Genomic DNA, 17,112 nt, shown 5'->3' with positions numbered 1-17,112 from the left:
CAAATAACCACTGGCAGATTTTACCAAAAGAGTGTTTCAAAACTGCTCTTTCTACAGGTAAGTTCAAGTCTGTGAGTTGAATGCACTCAACACAAAGAAGTTTCTGAGAATGCTTCTGTTCAGTTTTTATGTGAAGATATTTCCTTTTCCAGCATAGGCCTCAAACGGCTCCAAATATCCACTTGCAGATTCTACAAAAAGAGTGTTTCCAAACTTCTCTATCAATTGGTAGGTTCAACTCTGTGAGTTGAATGAACTCATCACAAAGAAGTTTCTGAGAATGCTTCTGTTCAGTTTTTATGTGAAGATATTTCCTTTTCCAGCATAGGCCTCAAACGGCTCCAAATATCCACTTGCAGATTCTACAAAAAGAGTGTTTCCAAACTTCTCTATCAATTGGTAGGTTCAACTCTGTGAGTTGAATGAACTCATCACAAAGAAGTTTCTGAGAATCCTTCTCTCTAGTTTTTATGTGAAGATATTTCCTTTTCCAACATAGGCCTCAAGGTGCTCCGAATAAACACTTGCAGATTCTACAAACGTAATGTTTCAAAACTGTTCTATCAAAAGAAACGTTCAAGTCTGTGAGTTGAATGCACTCATCACACAGAAGTTTCTGAGAATGCTTCTGTCTAGTTTTTAGGGGAAGATATTTCCTTTTCCAGCATAGGCCTCAAAACGCTCCAAATATCCTCTTGCAGATTCTACAAAAAGAGTGTTTCAAAACTGTTCTATCAAAAGGAAGGTTCAACTCTGTGAGTTGAATGAATGCATCGTGAAGAACTTTCTGAGAATGCTTCTCTGTAGTTTTAAGGTGAAGATATTCCATATCCCAGCACAGGCCTCGAAGTGCTCCAAATAACCACTTGCAGATTTTACCAAAAGAGTGTTTCAAAACTGCTCTTTCTACAGGTAAGTTCAAGTCTGTGAGTTGAATGCACTCAACACAAAGAAGTTTCTGAGAATGCTTCTGTTTAGTTTTTATGTGAAGATATTTCCTTTTCCAGCATAGGCCTCAAACGGCTCCAAATATCCACTTGCAGATTCTACAAACAGAGTGTTTCCAAACTTCTCTATCAATTGGTAGGTTCAACTCTGTGAGTTGAATGAACTCATCACAAAGAAGTTTCTGAGAATCCTTCTGTCTAGTTTTTATGTGAAGATATTTCCTTTTCCAACATAGGCCTCAAGGTGCTCCGAATAAACACTTGCAGATTCTACAAACGTAATGTTTCAAAACTGTTCTATCAAAAGAAACGTTCAAGTCTGTGAGTTGAATGCACTCATCGCACAGAAGTTTCTGAGAATGCTTCTGTCTAGTTTTTACGTGAAGATATTTCCTTTTCCAGCATAGGCCTCAAAACGCTCCAAGTATCCTCTTGCAGATTCTACAAAAAGAGTGTTTCAAAACTGTTCTATCAAAAGGAAGGTTCAACTCTGTGAGTTGAATGAATGCATCGTGAAGAACTTTCTGAGAATGCTTCTCTGTAGTTTTTAGGTGAAGATATTCCATATCCCAGCACAGGCCTCGAAGTGCTCCAAATAACCACTTGCAGATTTTACCAAAAGAGTGTTTCAAAACTGCTCTTTCTACAGGTAAGTTCAAGTCTGTGAGTTGAATGCACTCAACACAAAGAAGTTTCTGAGAATGCTTCTGTTCAGTTTTTATGTGAAGATATTTCCTTTTCCAGCATAGGCCTCAAACGGCTCCAAATATCCACTTGCAGATTCTACAAAAAGAGTGTTTCCAAACTTCTCTATCAATTGGTAGGTTCAACTCTGTGAGTTGAATGAACTCATCACAAAGAAGTTTCTGAGAATCCTTCTCTCTAGTTTTTATGTGAAGATATTTCCTTTTCCAACATAGGCCTCAAGGTGCTCCGAATAAACACTTGCAGATTCTACAAACGTAATCTTTCAAAACTGTTCTATCAAAAGAAACGTTCAAGTCTGTGAATTAAATGCACTCATCACACAGAAGTTTCTGAGAATGCTTCTGTCTAGTTTTTAGGGGAAGATATTTCCTTTTCCAGCATAGGCCCCAAAACGTTCCAAATATCCTCTTGCAGATTCTACAAAAAGAGTGTTTCAAAACTGTTCTATCAAAAGGAAGGTTCAACTCTGTGAGTTGAATGAATGCATCGTGAAGAACTTTCTGAGAATGCTTCTCTGTAGTTTTTAGGTGAAGATATTCCATATCCCAGCACAGGCCTCGAAGTGCTCCAAATAACCACTTGCAGATTTTACCAAAAGAGTGTTTCAAAACTGCTCTTTCTATAGGTAAGTTCAAGTCTGTGAGTTGAATGCACTCAACACAAAGAAGTTTCTGAGAATGCTTCTGTTCAGTTTTTATGTGAAGATATTTCCTTTTCCAGCCTAGGCCTCAAACGGCTCCAAATATCCACTTGCAGATTCTACAAAAAGAGTGTTTCCAAACTTCTCTATCAATTGGTAGGTTCAACTCTGTGAGTTGAATGAACTCATCACAAAGAAGTTTCTGAGAATCCTTCTCTCTAGTTTTTATGTGAAGATATTTCCTTTTCCAACATAGGCCTCAAGGTGCTCCGAATAAACACTTGCAGATTCTACAAACGTAATGTTTCAAAACTGTTCTATCAAAAGAAACTTTCAAGTCTGTGAGTTGAATGCACTCATCACACAGAAGTTTCTGAGAATGCTTCTGTCTAATTTTTAGGGGAAGATATTTCCTTTTCCAGCATAGGCCTCAAAACGCTCCAAATATCCTCTTGCAGATTCTACAAAAAGAGTGTTTCAAAACTGTTCTATCAAAAGGAAGGTTCAACTCTGTGAGTTGAATGAATGCATCGTGAAGAACTTTCTGAGAATGCTTCTCTGTAGTTTTTAGGTGAAGATATTCCATATCCCAGCACAGGCCTCGAAGTGCTCCAAATAACCACTTGCAGATTTTACCAAAAGAGTGTTTCAAAACTGCTCTTTCTACAGGTAAGTTCAAGTCTGTGAGTTGAATGCACTCAACACAAAGAAGTTTCTGAGAATGCTTCTGTTCAGTTTTTATGTGAAGATATTTCCTTTTCCAGCATAGGCCTCAAACGGCTCCAAATATCCACTTGCAGATTCTACAAAAAGAGTGTTTCCAAACTTCTCTATCAATTGGTAGGTTCAACTCTGTGAGTTGAATGAACTCATCACAAAGAAGTTTCTGAGAATCCTTCTCTCTAGTTTTTATGTGAAGATATTTCCTTTTCCAACATAGGCCTCAAGGTGCTCCGAATAAACACTTGCAGATTCTACAAACGTAATGTTTCAAAACTGTTCTATCAAAAGAAACCTTCAAGTCTGTGAGTTGAATGCACTCATCACACAGAAGTTTCTGAGAATGCTTCTGTCTAGTTTTTAGGGGAAGATATTTCCTTTTCCAGCATAGGCCTCAAAACGCTCCAAATATCCTCTTGCAGATTCTACAAAAAGAGTGTTTCAAAACTGTTCTACCAAAAGGAAGGTTCAACTCTGTGAGTTGAATGAATGCATCGTGAAGAACTTTCTGAGAATGCTTCTCTGTAGTTTTTAGGTGAAGATATTCCATATCCCAGCACAGGCCTCGAAGTGCTCCAAATAACCACTTGCAGATTTTACCAAAAGAGTGTTTCAAAACTGCTCTTTCTACAGGTAAGTTCAAGTCTGTGAGTTGAATGCACTCAACACAAAGAAGTTTCTGAGAATGCTTCTGTTCAGTTTTTATGTGAAGATATTTCCTTTTCCAGCATAGGCCTCAAACGGCTCCAAATATCCACTTGCAGATTCTACAAAAAGAGTGTTTCCAAACTTCTCTATCAATTGGTAGGTTCAACTCTGTGAGTTGAATGAACTCATCACAAAGAAGTTTCTGAGAATCCTTCTCTCTAGTTTTTATGTGAAGATATTTCCTTTTCCAACATAGGCCTCAAGGTGCTCCGAATAAACACTTGCAGATTCTACAAACGTAATGTTTCAAAACTGTTCTATCAAAAGAAACGTTCAAGTCTGTGAGTTGAATGCACTCATCACACAGAAGTTTCTGAGAATGCTTCTGTCTAGTTTTTAGGGGAAGATATTTCCTTTTCCAGCATAGGCCTCAAAACGCTCCAAATATCCTCTTGCAGATTCTACAAAAAGAGTGTTTCAAAACTGTTCTATCAAAAGGAAGGTTCAACTCTGTGAGTTGAATGAATGCATCGTGAAGAACTTTCTGAGAATGCTTCTCTGTAGTTTTTAGGTGAAGATATTCCATATCCCAGCACAGGCCTCGAAGTGCTCGAAATAACCACTTGCAGATTTTACCAAAAGAGTGTTTCAAAACTGCTCTTTCTGCAGGTAAGTTCAAGTCTGTGAGTTGAATGCACTCAACACAAAGAAGTTTCTGAGAATGCTTCTGTTCAGTTTTTATGTGAAGATATTTCCTTTTCCAGCATAGGCCTCAAACGGCTCCAAATATCCACTTGCAGATTCTACAAAAAGAGTGTTTCCAAACTTCTCTATCAATTGGTAGGTTCAACTCTGTGAGTTGAATGAACTCATCACAAAGAAGTTTCTGAGAATCCTTCTCTCTAGTTTTTATGTGAAGATATTTCCTTTTCCAACATAGGCCTCAAGGTGCTCCGAATAAACACTTGCAGATTCTACAAACGTAATGTTTCAAAACTGTTCTATCAAAAGAAACGTTCAAGTCTGTGAGTTGAATGCACTCATCACACAGAAGTTTCTGAGAATGCTTCTGTCTAGTTTTTAGGGGAAGATATTTCCTTTTCCAGCATAGGCCTCAAAACGCTCCAAATATCCTCTTGCAGATTCTACAAAAAGAGTGTTTCAAAACTGTTCTATCAAAAGGAAGGTTCAACTCTGTGAGTTGAAAGAATGCATCGTGAAGAGCTTTCTGAGAATGCTTCTCTGTAGTTTTTAGGTGAAGATATTCCATATCCCAGCACAGGCCTCGAAGTGCTCCAAATAACCACTTGCAGATTTTACCAAAAGAGTGTTTCAAAACTGCTCTTTCTACAGGTAAGTTCAAGTCTGTGAGTTGAATGCACTCAACACAAAGAAGTTTCTGAGAATGCTTCTGTTCAGTTTTTATGTGAAGATATTTCCTTTTCCAGCATAGGCCTCAAACGGCTCCAAATATCCACTTGCAGATTCTACAAAAAGAGTGTTTCCAAACTTCTCTATCAATTGGTAGGTTCAACTCTGTGAGTTGAATGAACTCATCACGAAGAAGTTTCTGAGAATCCTTCTCTCTAGTTTTTATGTGAAGATATTTCCTTTTCCAACATAGGCCTCAAGGTGCTCCGAATAAACACTTGCAGATTCTACAAACGTAATGTTTCAAAACTGTTCTATCAAAAGAAACGTTCAAGTCTGTGAGTTGAATGCACTCATCACACAGAAGTTTCTGAGAATGCTTCTGTCTAGTTTTTAGGGGAAGATATTTCCTTTTCCAGCATAGGCCTCAAAACGCTCCAAATATCCTCTTGCAGATTCTACAAAAAGAGTGTTTCAAAACTGTTCTATCAAAAGGAAGGTTCAACTCTGTGAGTTGAATGAATGCATCGTGAAGAACTTTCTGAGAATGCTTCTCTGTAGTTTTTAGGTGAAGATATTCCATATCCCAGCACAGGCCTCGAAGTGCTCCAAATAACCACTTGCAGATTTTACCAAAAGAGTGTTTCAAAACTGCTCTTTCTACAGGTAAGTTCAAGTCTGTGAGTTGAATGCACTCAACACAAAGAAGTTTCTGAGAATGCTTCTGTTCAGTTTTTATGTGAAGATATTTCCTTTTCCAGCATAGGCCTCAAACGGCTCCAAATATCCACTTGCAGATTCTACAAAAAGAGTGTTTCCAAACTTCTCTATCAATTGGTAGGTTCAACTCTGTGAGTTGAATGAACTCATCACAAAGAAGTTTCTGAGAATCCTTCTCTCTAGTTTTTATGTGAAGATATTTCCTTTTCCAACATAGGCCTCAAGGTGCTCCGAATAAACACTTGCAGATTCTACAAACGTACTGTTTCAAAACTGTTCTATCAAAAGAAACGTTCAAGTCTGTGAGTTGAATGCACTCATCACACAGAAGTTTCTGAGAATGCTTCTGTCTAGTTTTTAGGGGAAGATATTTCCTTTTCCAGCATAGGCCTCAAAACGCTCCAAATATCCTCTTGCAGATTCTACAAAAAGAGTGTTTCAAAACTGTTCTATCAAAAGGAAGGTTCAACTCTGTGAGTTGAATGAATGCATCGTGAAGAACTTTCTGAGAATGCTTCTCTGTAGTTTTTAGGTGAAGATATTCCATATCCCAGCACAGGCCTCGAAGTGCTCCAAATAACCACTTGCAGATTTTACCAAGAGAGTGTTTCAAAACTGCTCTTTCTACAGGTAAGTTCAAGTCTGTGAGTTGAATGCACTCAACACAAAGAAGTTTCTGAGAATGCTTCTGTTCAGTTTTTATGTGAAGATATTTCCTTTTCCAGCATAGGCCTCAAACGGCTCCAAATATCCACTTGCAGATTCTACAAAAAGAGTGTTTCCAAACTTCTCTATCAATTGGTAGGTTCAACTCTGTGAGTTGAATGAACTCATCACAAAGAAGTTTCTGAGAATCCTTCTCTCTAGTTTTTATGTGAAGATATTTCCTTTTCCAACATAGGCCTCAAGGTGCTCCGAATAAACACTTGCAGATTCTACAAACGTACTGTTTCAAAACTGTTCTATCAAAAGAAACGTTCAAGTCTGTGAGTTGAATGCACTCATCACACAGAAGTTTCTGAGAATGCTTCTGTCTAGTTTTTAGGGGAAGATATTTCCTTTTCCAGCATAGGCCTCAAAACGCTCCAAATATCCTCTTGCAGATTCTACAAAAAGAGTGTTTCAAAACTGTTCTATCAAAAGGAAGGTTCAACTCTGTGAGTTGAATGAATGCATCGTGAAGAACTTTCTGAGAATGCTTCTCTGTAGTTTTTAGGTGAAGATATTCCATATCCCAGCACAGGCCTCGAAGTGCTCCAAATAACCACTTGCAGATTTTACCAAGAGAGTGTTTCAAAACTGCTCTTTCTACAGGTAAGTTCAAGTCTGTGAGTTGAATGCACTCAACACAAAGAAGTTTCTGAGAATGCTTCTGTTCAGTTTTTATGTGAAGATATTTCCTTTTCCAGCATAGGCCTCAAACGGCTCCAAATATCCACTTGCAGATTCTACAAAAAGAGTGTTTCCAAACTTCTCTATCAATTGGTAGGTTCAACTCTGTGAGTTGAATGAACTCATCACAAAGAAGTTTCTGAGAATCCTTCTCTCTAGTTTTTATGTGAAGATATTTCCTTTTCCAACATAGGCCTCAAGGTGCTCCGAATAAACACTTGCAGATTCTACAAACGTAATGTTTCAAAACTGTTCTATCAAAAGAAACGTTCAAGTCTGTGAATTAAATGCACTCATCACACAGAAGTTTCTGAGAATGCTTCTGTCTAGTTTTTAGGGGAAGATATTTCCTTTTCCAGCATAGGCCCCAAAACGTTCCAAATATCCTCTTGCAGATTCTACAAAAAGAGTGTTTCAAAACTGTTCTATCAAAAGGAAGGTTCAACTCTGTGAGTTGAATGAATGCATCGTGAAGAACTTTCTGAGAATGCTTCTCTGTAGTTTTTAGGTGAAGATATTCCATAACCCAGCACAGGCCTCGAAGTGCTCCAAATAACCACTTGCAGATTTTACCAAAAGAGTGTTTCAAAACTGCTCTTTCTATAGGTAAGTTCAAGTCTGTGAGTTGAATGCACTCAACACAAAGAAGTTTCTGAGAATGCTTCTGTTCAGTTTTTATGTGAAGATATTTCCTTTTCCAGCCTAGGCCTCAAACGGCTCCAAATATCCACTTGCAGATTCTACAAAAAGAGTGTTTCCAAACTTCTCTATCAATTGGTAGGTTCAACTCTGTGAGTTGAATGAACTCATCACAAAGAAGTTTCTGAGAATCCTTCTCTCTAGTTTTTATGTGAAGATATTTCCTTTTCCAACATAGGCCTCAAGGTGCTCCGAATAAACACTTGCAGATTCTACAAACGTAATGTTTCAAAACTGTTCTATCAAAAGAAACTTTCAAGTCTGTGAGTTGAATGCACTCATCACACAGAAGTTTCTGAGAATGCTTCTGTCTAATTTTTAGGGGAAGATATTTCCTTTTCCAGCATAGGCCTCAAAACGCTCCAAATATCCTCTTGCAGATTCTACAAAAAGAGTGTTTCAAAACTGTTCTATCAAAAGGAAGGTGCAACTCTGTGAGTTGAATGAATGCATCGTGAAGAACTTTCTGAGAATGCTTCTCTGTAGTTTTTAGGTGAAGATATTCCATATCCCAGCACAGGCCTCGAAGTGCTCCAAATAACCACTTGCAGATTTTACCAAAAGAGTGTTTCAAAACTGCTCTTTCTACAGGTAAGTTCAAGTCTGTGAGTTGAATGCACTCAACACAAAGAAGTTTCTGAGAATGCTTCTGTTCAGTTTTTATGTGAAGATATTTCCTTTTCCAGCATAGGCCTGAAACGGCTCCAAATATCCACTTGCAGATTCTACAAAAAGAGTGTTTCCAAACTTCTCTATCAATTGGTAGGTTCAACTCTGTGAGTTGAATGAACTCATCACAAAGAAGTTTCTGAGAATCCTTCTCTCTAGTTTTTATGTGAAGATATTTCCTTTTCCAACATAGGCCTCAAGGTGCTCCGAATAAACACTTGCAGATTCTACAAACGTAATGTTTCAAAACTGTTCTATCAAAAGAAACCTTCAAGTCTGTGAGTTGAATGCACTCATCACACAGAAGTTTCTGAGAATGCTTCTGTCTAGTTTTTAGGGGAAGATATTTCCTTTTCCAGCATAGGCCTCAAAACGCTCCAAATATCCTCTTGCAGATTCTACAAAAAGAGTGTTTCAAAACTGTTCTACCAAAAGGAAGGTTCAACTCTGTGAGTTGAATGAATGCATCGTGAAGAACTTTCTGAGAATGCTTCTCTGTAGTTTTTAGGTGAAGATATTCCATATCCCAGCACAGGCCTCGAAGTGCTCCAAATAACCACTTGCAGATTTTACCAAAAGAGTGTTTCAAAACTGCTCTTTCTACAGGTAAGTTCAAGTCTGTGAGTTGAATGCACTCAACACAAAGAAGTTTCTGAGAATGCTTCTGTTCAGTTTTAATGTGAAGATATTTCCTTTTCCAGCATAGGCCTCAAACGGCTCCAAATATCCACTTGCAGATTCTACAAAAAGAGTGTTTCCAAACTTCTCTATCAATTGGTAGGTTCAACTCTGTGAGTTGAATGAACTCATCACAAAGAAGTTTCTGAGAATCCTTCTCTCTAGTTTTTATGTGAAGATATTTCCTTTTCCAACATAGGCCTCAAGGTGCTCCGAATAAACACTTGCAGATTCTACAAACGTAATGTTTCAAAACTGTTCTATCAAAAGAAACGTTCAAGTCTGTGAGTTGAATGCACTCATCACACAGAAGTTTCTGAGAATGCTTCTGTCTAGTTTTTAGGGGAAGATATTTCCTTTTCCAGCATAGGCCTCAAAACGCTCCAAATATCCTCTTGCAGATTCTACAAAAAGAGTGTTTCAAAACTGTTCTATCAAAAGGAAGGTTCAACTCTGTGAGTTGAATGAATGCATCGTGAAGAACTTTCTGAGAATGCTTCTCTGTAGTTTTTAGGTGAAGATATTCCATATCCCAGCACAGGCCTCGAAGTGCTCCAAATAACCACTTGCAGATTTTACCAAAAGAGTGTTTCAAAACTGCTCTTTCTACAGGTAAGTTCAAGTCTGTGAGTTGAATGCACTCAACACAAAGAAGTTTCTGAGAATGCTTCTGTTCAGTTTTTATGTGAAGATATTTCCTTTTCCAGCATAGGCCTCAAACGGCTCCAAATATCCACTTGCAGATTCTACAAAAAGAGTGTTTCCAAACTTCTCTATCAATTGGTAGGTTCAACTCTGTGAGTTGAATGAACTCATCACAAAGAAGTTTCTGAGAATCCTTCTCTCTAGTTTTTATGTGAAGATATTTCCTTTTCCAACATAGGCCTCAAGGTGCTCGGAATAAACACTTGCAGATTCTACAAACGTAATGTTTCAAAACTGTTCTATCAAAAGAAACGTTCAAGTCTGTGAGTTGAATGCACTCATCACACAGAAGTTTCTGAGAATGCTTCTGTCTAGTTTTTAGGGGAAGATATTTCCTTTTCCAGCATAGGCCTCAAAACGCTCCAAATATCCTCTTGCAGATTCTACAAAAAGAGTGTTTCAAAACTGTTCTACCAAAAGGAAGGTTCAACTCTGTGAGTTGAATGAATGCATCGTGAAGAACTTTCTGAGAATGCTTCTCTGTAGTTTTTAGGTGAAGATATTCCATATCCCAGCACAGGCCTCGAAGTGCTCCAAATAACCACTTGCAGATTTTACCAAAAGAGTGTTTCAAAACTGCTCTTTCTACAGGTAAGTTCAAGTCTGTGAGTTGAATGCACTCAACACAAAGAAGTTTCTGAGAATGCTTCTGTTCAGTTTTAATGTGAAGATATTTCCTTTTCCAGCATAGGCCTCAAACGGCTCCAAATATCCACTTGCAGATTCTACAAAAAGAGTGTTTCCAAACTTCTCTATCAATTGGTAGGTTCAACTCTGTGAGTTGAATGAACTCATCACAAAGAAGTTTCTGAGAATCCTTCTCTCTAGTTTTTATGTGAAGATATTTCCTTTTCCAACATAGGCCTCAAGGTGCTCCGAATAAACACTTGCAGATTCTACAAACGTAATGTTTCAAAACTGTTCTATCAAAAGAAACGTTCAAGTCTGTGAGTTGAATGCACTCATCACACAGAAGTTTCTGAGAATGCTTCTGTCTAGTTTTTAGGGGAAGATATTTCCTTTTCCAGCATAGGCCTCAAAACGCTCCAAATATCCTCTTGCAGATTCTACAAAAAGAGTGTTTCAAAACTGTTCTATCAAAAGGAAGGTTCAACTCTGTGAGTTGAAAGAATGCATCGTGAAGAACTTTCTGAGAATGCTTCTCTGTAGTTTTTAGGTGAAGATATTCCATATCCCAGCACAGGCCTCGAAGTGCTCCAAATAACCACTTGCAGATTTTACCAAAAGAGTGTTTCAAAACTGCTCTTTCTACAGGTAAGTTCAAGTCTGTGAGTTGAATGCACTCAACACAAAGAAGTTTCTGAGAATGCTTCTGTTCAGTTTTTATGTGAAGATATTTCCTTTTCCAGCATAGGCCTCAAACGGCTCCAAATATCCACTTGCAGATTCTACAAAAAGAGTGTTTCCAAACTTCTCTATCAATTGGTAGGTTCAACTCTGTGAGTTGAATGAACTCATCACGAAGAAGTTTCTGAGAATCCTTCTCTCTAGTTTTTATGTGAAGATATTTCGTTTTCCAACATAGGCCTCAAGGTGCTCCGAATAAACACTTGCAGATTCTACAAACGTAATGTTTCAAAACTGTTCTATCAAAAGAAACGTTCAAGTCTGTGAGTTGAATGCACTCATCACACAGAAGTTTCTGAGAATGCTTCTGTCTAGTTTTTAGGGGAAGATATTTCCTTTTCCAGCATAGGCCTCAAAACGCTCCAAATATCCTCTTGCAGATTCTACAAAAAGAGTGTTTCAAAACTGTTCTATGAAAAGGAAGGTTCAACTCTGTGAGTTGAATGAATGCATCGTGAAGAACTTTCTGAGAATGCTTCTCTGTAGTTTTTAGGTGAAGATATTCCATATCCCAGCACAGGCCTCGAAGTGCTCCAAATAACCACTTGCAGATTTTACCAAAAGAGTGTTTCAAAACTGCTCTTTCTACAGGTAAGTTCAAGTCTGTGAGTTGAATGCACTCAACACAAAGAAGTTTCTGAGAATGCTTCTGTTCAGTTTTTATGTGAAGATATTTCCTTTTCCAGCATAGGCCTCAAACGGCTCCAAATATCCACTTGCAGATTCTACAAAAAGAGTGTTTCCAAACTTCTCTATCAATTGGTAGGTTCAACTCTGTGAGTTGAATGAACTCATCACGAAGAAGTTTCTGAGAATCCTTCTCTCTAGTTTTTATGTGAAGATATTTCCTTTTCCAACATAGGCCTCAAGGTGCTCCGAATAAACACTTGCAGATTCTACAAACGTAATGTTTCAAAACTGTTCTATCAAAAGAAACGTTCAAGTCTGTGAGTTGAATGCACTCATCACACAGAAGTTTCTGAGAATGCTTCTGTCTAGTTTTTAGGGGAAGATATTTCCTTTTCCAGCATAGGCCTCAAAACGCTCCAAATATCCTCTTGCAGATTCTACAAAAAGAGTGTTTCAAAACTGTTCTATGAAAAGGAAGGTTCAACTCTGTGAGTTGAATGAATGCATCGTGAAGAACTTTCTGAGAATGCTTCTCTGTAGTTTTTAGGTGAAGATATTCCATATCCCAGCACAGGCCTCGAAGTGCTCCAAATAACCACTTGCAGATTTTACCAAAAGAGTGTTTCAAAACTGCTCTTTCTACAGGTAAGTTCAAGTCTGTGAGTTGAATGCACTCAACACAAAGAAGTTTCTGAGAATGCTTCTGTTCAGTTTTTATGTGAAGATATTTCCTTTTCCAGCATAGGCCTCAAACGGCTCCAAATATCCACTTGCAGATTCTACAAAAAGAGTGTTTCCAAACTTCTCTATCAATTGGTAGGTTCAACTCTGTGAGTTGAATGAACTCATCACAAAGAAGTTTCTGAGAATCCTTCTCTCTAGTTTTTATGTGAAGATATTTCCTTTTCCAACATAGGCCTCAAGGTGCTCCGAATAAACACTTGCAGATTCTACAAACGTACTGTTTCAAAACTGTTCTATCAAAAGAAACGTTCAAGTCTGTGAGTTGAATGCACTCATCACACAGAAGTTTCTGAGAATGCTTCTGTCTAGTTTTTAGGGGAAGATATTTCCTTTTCCAGCATAGGCCTCAAAACGCTCCAAATATCCTCTTGCAGATTCTACAAAAAGAGTGTTTCAAAACTGTTCTATCAAAAGGAAGGTTCAACTCTGTGAGTTGAATGAATGCATCGTGAAGAACTTTCTGAGAATGCTTCTCTGTAGTTTTTAGGTGAAGATATTCCATATCCCAGCACAGGCCTCGAAGTGCTCCAAATAACCACTTGCAGATTTTACCAAGAGAGTGTTTCAAAACTGCTCTTTCTACAGGTAAGTTCAAGTCTGTGAGTTGAATGCACTCAACACAAAGAAGTTTCTGAGAATGCTTCTGTTCAGTTTTTATGTGAAGATATTTCCTTTTCCAGCATAGGCCTCAAACGGCTCCAAATATCCACTTGCAGATTCTACAAAAAGAGTGTTTCCAAACTTCTCTATCAATTGGTAGGTTCAACTCTGTGAGTTGAATGAACTCATCACAAAGAAGTTTCTGAGAATCCTTCTCTCTAGTTTTTATGTGAAGATATTTCCTTTTCCAACATAGGCCTCAAGGTGCTCCGAATAAACACTTGCAGATTCTACAAACGTACTGTTTCAAAACTGTTCTATCAAAAGAAACGTTCAAGTCTGTGAGTTGAATGCACTCATCACACAGAACTTTCTGAGAATGCTTCTGTCTAGTTTTTAGGGGAAGATATTTCCTTTTCCAGCATAGGCCTCAAAACGCTCCAAATATCCTCTTGCAGATTCTACAAAAAGAGTGTTTCAAAACTGTTCTAGCAAAAGGAAGGTTCAACTCTGTGAGTTGAATGAATGCATCGTGAAGAACTTTCTGAGAATGCTTCTCTGTAGTTTTTAGGTGAAGATATTCCATATCCCAGCACAGGCCTCGAAGTGCTCCAAATAACCACTTGCAGATTTTACCAAAAGAGTGTTTCAAAACTGCTCTTTCTACAGGTAAGTTCAAGTCTGTGAGTTGAATGCACTCAACACAAAGAAGTTTCTGAGAATGCTTCTGTTCAGTTTTTATGTGAAGATATTTCCTTTTCCAGCATAGGCCTCAAACGGCTCCAAATATCCACTTGCAGATTCTACAAAAAGAGTGTTTCCAAACTTCTCTATCAATTGGTAGGTTCAACTCTGTGAGTTGAATGAACTCATCACAAAGAAGTTTCTGAGAATCCTTCTCTCTAGTTTTTATGTGAAGATATTTCCTTTTCCAACATAGGCCTCAAGGTGCTCCGAATAAACACTTGCAGATTCTACAAACGTAATGTTTCAAAACTGTTCTATCAAAAGAAACGTTCAAGTCTGTGAGTTGAATGCACTCATCACACAGAAGTTTCTGAGAATGCTTCTGTCTAGTTTTTAGGGGAAGATATTTCCTTTTCCAGCATAGGCCTCAAAACGCTCCAAATATCCTCTTGCAGATTCTACAAAAAGAGTGTTTCAAAACTGTTCTATCAAAAGGAAGGTTCAACTCTGTGAGTTGAATGAATGCATCGTGAAGAACTTTCTGAGAATGCTTCTCTGTAGTTTTTAGGTGAAGATATTCCATATCCCAGCACAGGCCTCGAAGTGCTCCAAATAACCACTTGCAGATTTTACCAAAAGAGTGTTTCAAAACTGCTCTTTCTACATTTAAGTTCAAGTCTGTGAGTTGAATGCACTCAACACAAAGAAGTTTCTGAGAATGCTTCTGTTCAGTTTTTATGTGAAGATATTTCCTTTTCCAGCATAGGCCTCAAACGGCTCCAAATATCCACTTGCAGATTCTACAAAAAGAGTGTTTCCAAACTTCTCTATCAATTGGTAGGTTCAACTCTGTGAGTTGAATGAACTCATCACAAAGAAGTTTCTGAGAATCCTTCTCTCTAGTTTTTATGTGAAGATATTTCCTTTTCCAACATAGGCCTCAAGGTGCTCCGAATAAACACTTGCAGATTCTACAAACGTAATGTTTCAAAACTGTTCTATCAAAAGAAACGTTCAAGTCTGTGAGTTGAATGCACTCATCACACAGAAGTTTCTGAGAATGCTTCTGTCAAGTTTTTAGGTGAAGATATTTCCTTTTCCAGCATAGGCCTCAAAACGCTCCAAGTATCCTCTTGCAGATTCTACAAAAAGAGTGTTTCCAAACTTCTCTATCAATTGGTAGGTTCAACTCTGTGAGTTGAATGGACTCATCACAAAGAAGTTTCTGAGAATCCTTCTCTCTAGTTTTTATGTGAAGATATTTCCTTTTCCAACATAGGCCTCAAGGTGCTCCGAATAAACACTTGCAGATTCTACAAACGTAATGTTTCAAAACTGTTCTATCAAAAGAAACGTTCAAGTCTGTGAGTTGAATGCACTCATCACACAGAAGTTTCTGAGAATGCTTCTGTCTAGTTTTTAGGTGAAGATATTTCCTTTTCCAGCATAGGCCTCAAAACGCTCCAAGTATCCTCTTGCAGATTCTACAAAAAGAGTGTTTCAAAACTGTTCTATCAAAAGGAAGGTTCAACTCTGTGAGGTGAATGAATGCATCGTGAAGAACTTTCTGAGAATGCTTCTCTGTAGTTTTTAGGTGAAGATATTCCATATCCCAGCACAGGCCTCGAAGTGCTCCAAATAACCACTTGCAGATTTTACCAAAAGAGTGTTTCAAAACTGCTCTTTCTACAGGTAATTTCAAGTCTGTGAGTTGAATGCACTCAACACAAAGAAGTTTCTGAGAATGCTTCTGTTCAGTTTTTATGTGAAGATATTTCCTTTTCCAGCATAGGCCTCAAACGGCTCCAAATATCCACTTGCAGATTCTACAAAAAGAGTGTTTCCAAACTTTTCTATCAATTGGTAGGTTCAACTCTGTGAGTTGAATGAACTCATCACAAAGAAGTTTCTGAGAATCCTTCTCTCTAGTTTTTATGTGAAGATATTTCCTTTTCCAACATAGGCCTCAAGGTGCTCCGAATAAACACTTGCAGATTCTACAAACGTAATGTTTCAAAACTGTTCTATCAAAAGAAACGTTCAAGTCTGTGAGTTGAATGCACTAATCACACAGAAGTTTCTGAGAATGCTTCTGTCTAGTTTTTAGGGGAAGATATTTCCTTTTCCAGCATAGGCCTCAAAACGCTCCAAATATCCTCTTGCAGATTCTACAAAAAGAGTGTTTCAAAACTGTTCTACCAAAAGGAAGGTTCAACTCTGTGAGTTGAATGAATGCATCGTGAAGAACTTTCTGAGAATGCTTCTCTGTAGTTTTTAGGTGAAGATATTCCGTATCCCAGCTCAGGCCTCGAAGGGCTCCAAATAACCACTTGCAGATTTTACCAAAAGAGTGTTTCAAAACTGCTCTTTCTACAGGTAAGTTCAAGTCTGTGAGTTGAATGCACTCAACACAAAGAAGTTTCTGAGAATGCTTCTGTTCAGTTTTTATGTGAAGATATTTCCTTTTCCAGCATAGGCCTGAAACGGCTCCAAATATCCACTTGCAGATTCTACAAAAAGAGTGTTTCCAAACTTCTCTATCAATTGGTAGGTTCAACTCTGTGAGTTGAATGAACTCATCACAAAGAAGTTTCTGAGAATCCTTCTCTCTAGTTTTTATGTGAAGATATTTCCTTTTCCAACATAGGCCTCAAGGTGCTCCGAATAAACACTTGCAGATTCTACAAACGTAACGTTTCAAAACTGTTCTATCAAAAGAAACCTTCAAGTCTGTGAGTTGAATGCACTCATCACACAGAAGTTTCTGAGAATGCTTCTGTCTAGTTTTTAGGGGAAGATATTTCCTTTTCCAGCATAGGCCTCAAAACGCTCCAAATATCCTCTTGCAGATTCTACAAAAAGAGTGTTTCAAAACTGTTCTATCAAAAGGAAGCTTCAACTCTGTGAGTTGAATGAATGCATCGTGAAGAACTTTCTGAGAATGCTTCTCTGTAGTTTTTAGGTGAAGATATTCCATATCCCAGCACAGGCCTCGAAGTGCTCCAAATAACCACTTGCAGATTTTACCAAAAGAGTGTTTCAAAACTGCTCTTTCTACAGGTAAGTTCAAGTCTGTGAGTAGAATGCACTCAACACAAAGAAGTTTCTGAGAATGCTTCTGTTCAGTTTTTATGTGAAGATATTTCCTTTTCCAGCATAGGCCTCAAACGGCTCCAAATATCCACT

Source organism: Pongo abelii, chromosome 16 (assembly GCF_028885655.2).
Source record: "Pongo abelii isolate AG06213 chromosome 16, NHGRI_mPonAbe1-v2.0_pri, whole genome shotgun sequence".
NCBI lineage: Eukaryota > Metazoa > Chordata > Mammalia > Primates > Hominidae > Pongo > Pongo abelii.
The sequence above is the reverse complement of the archived record's forward strand: the minus strand, read 5'-3'. Positions refer to the sequence as shown.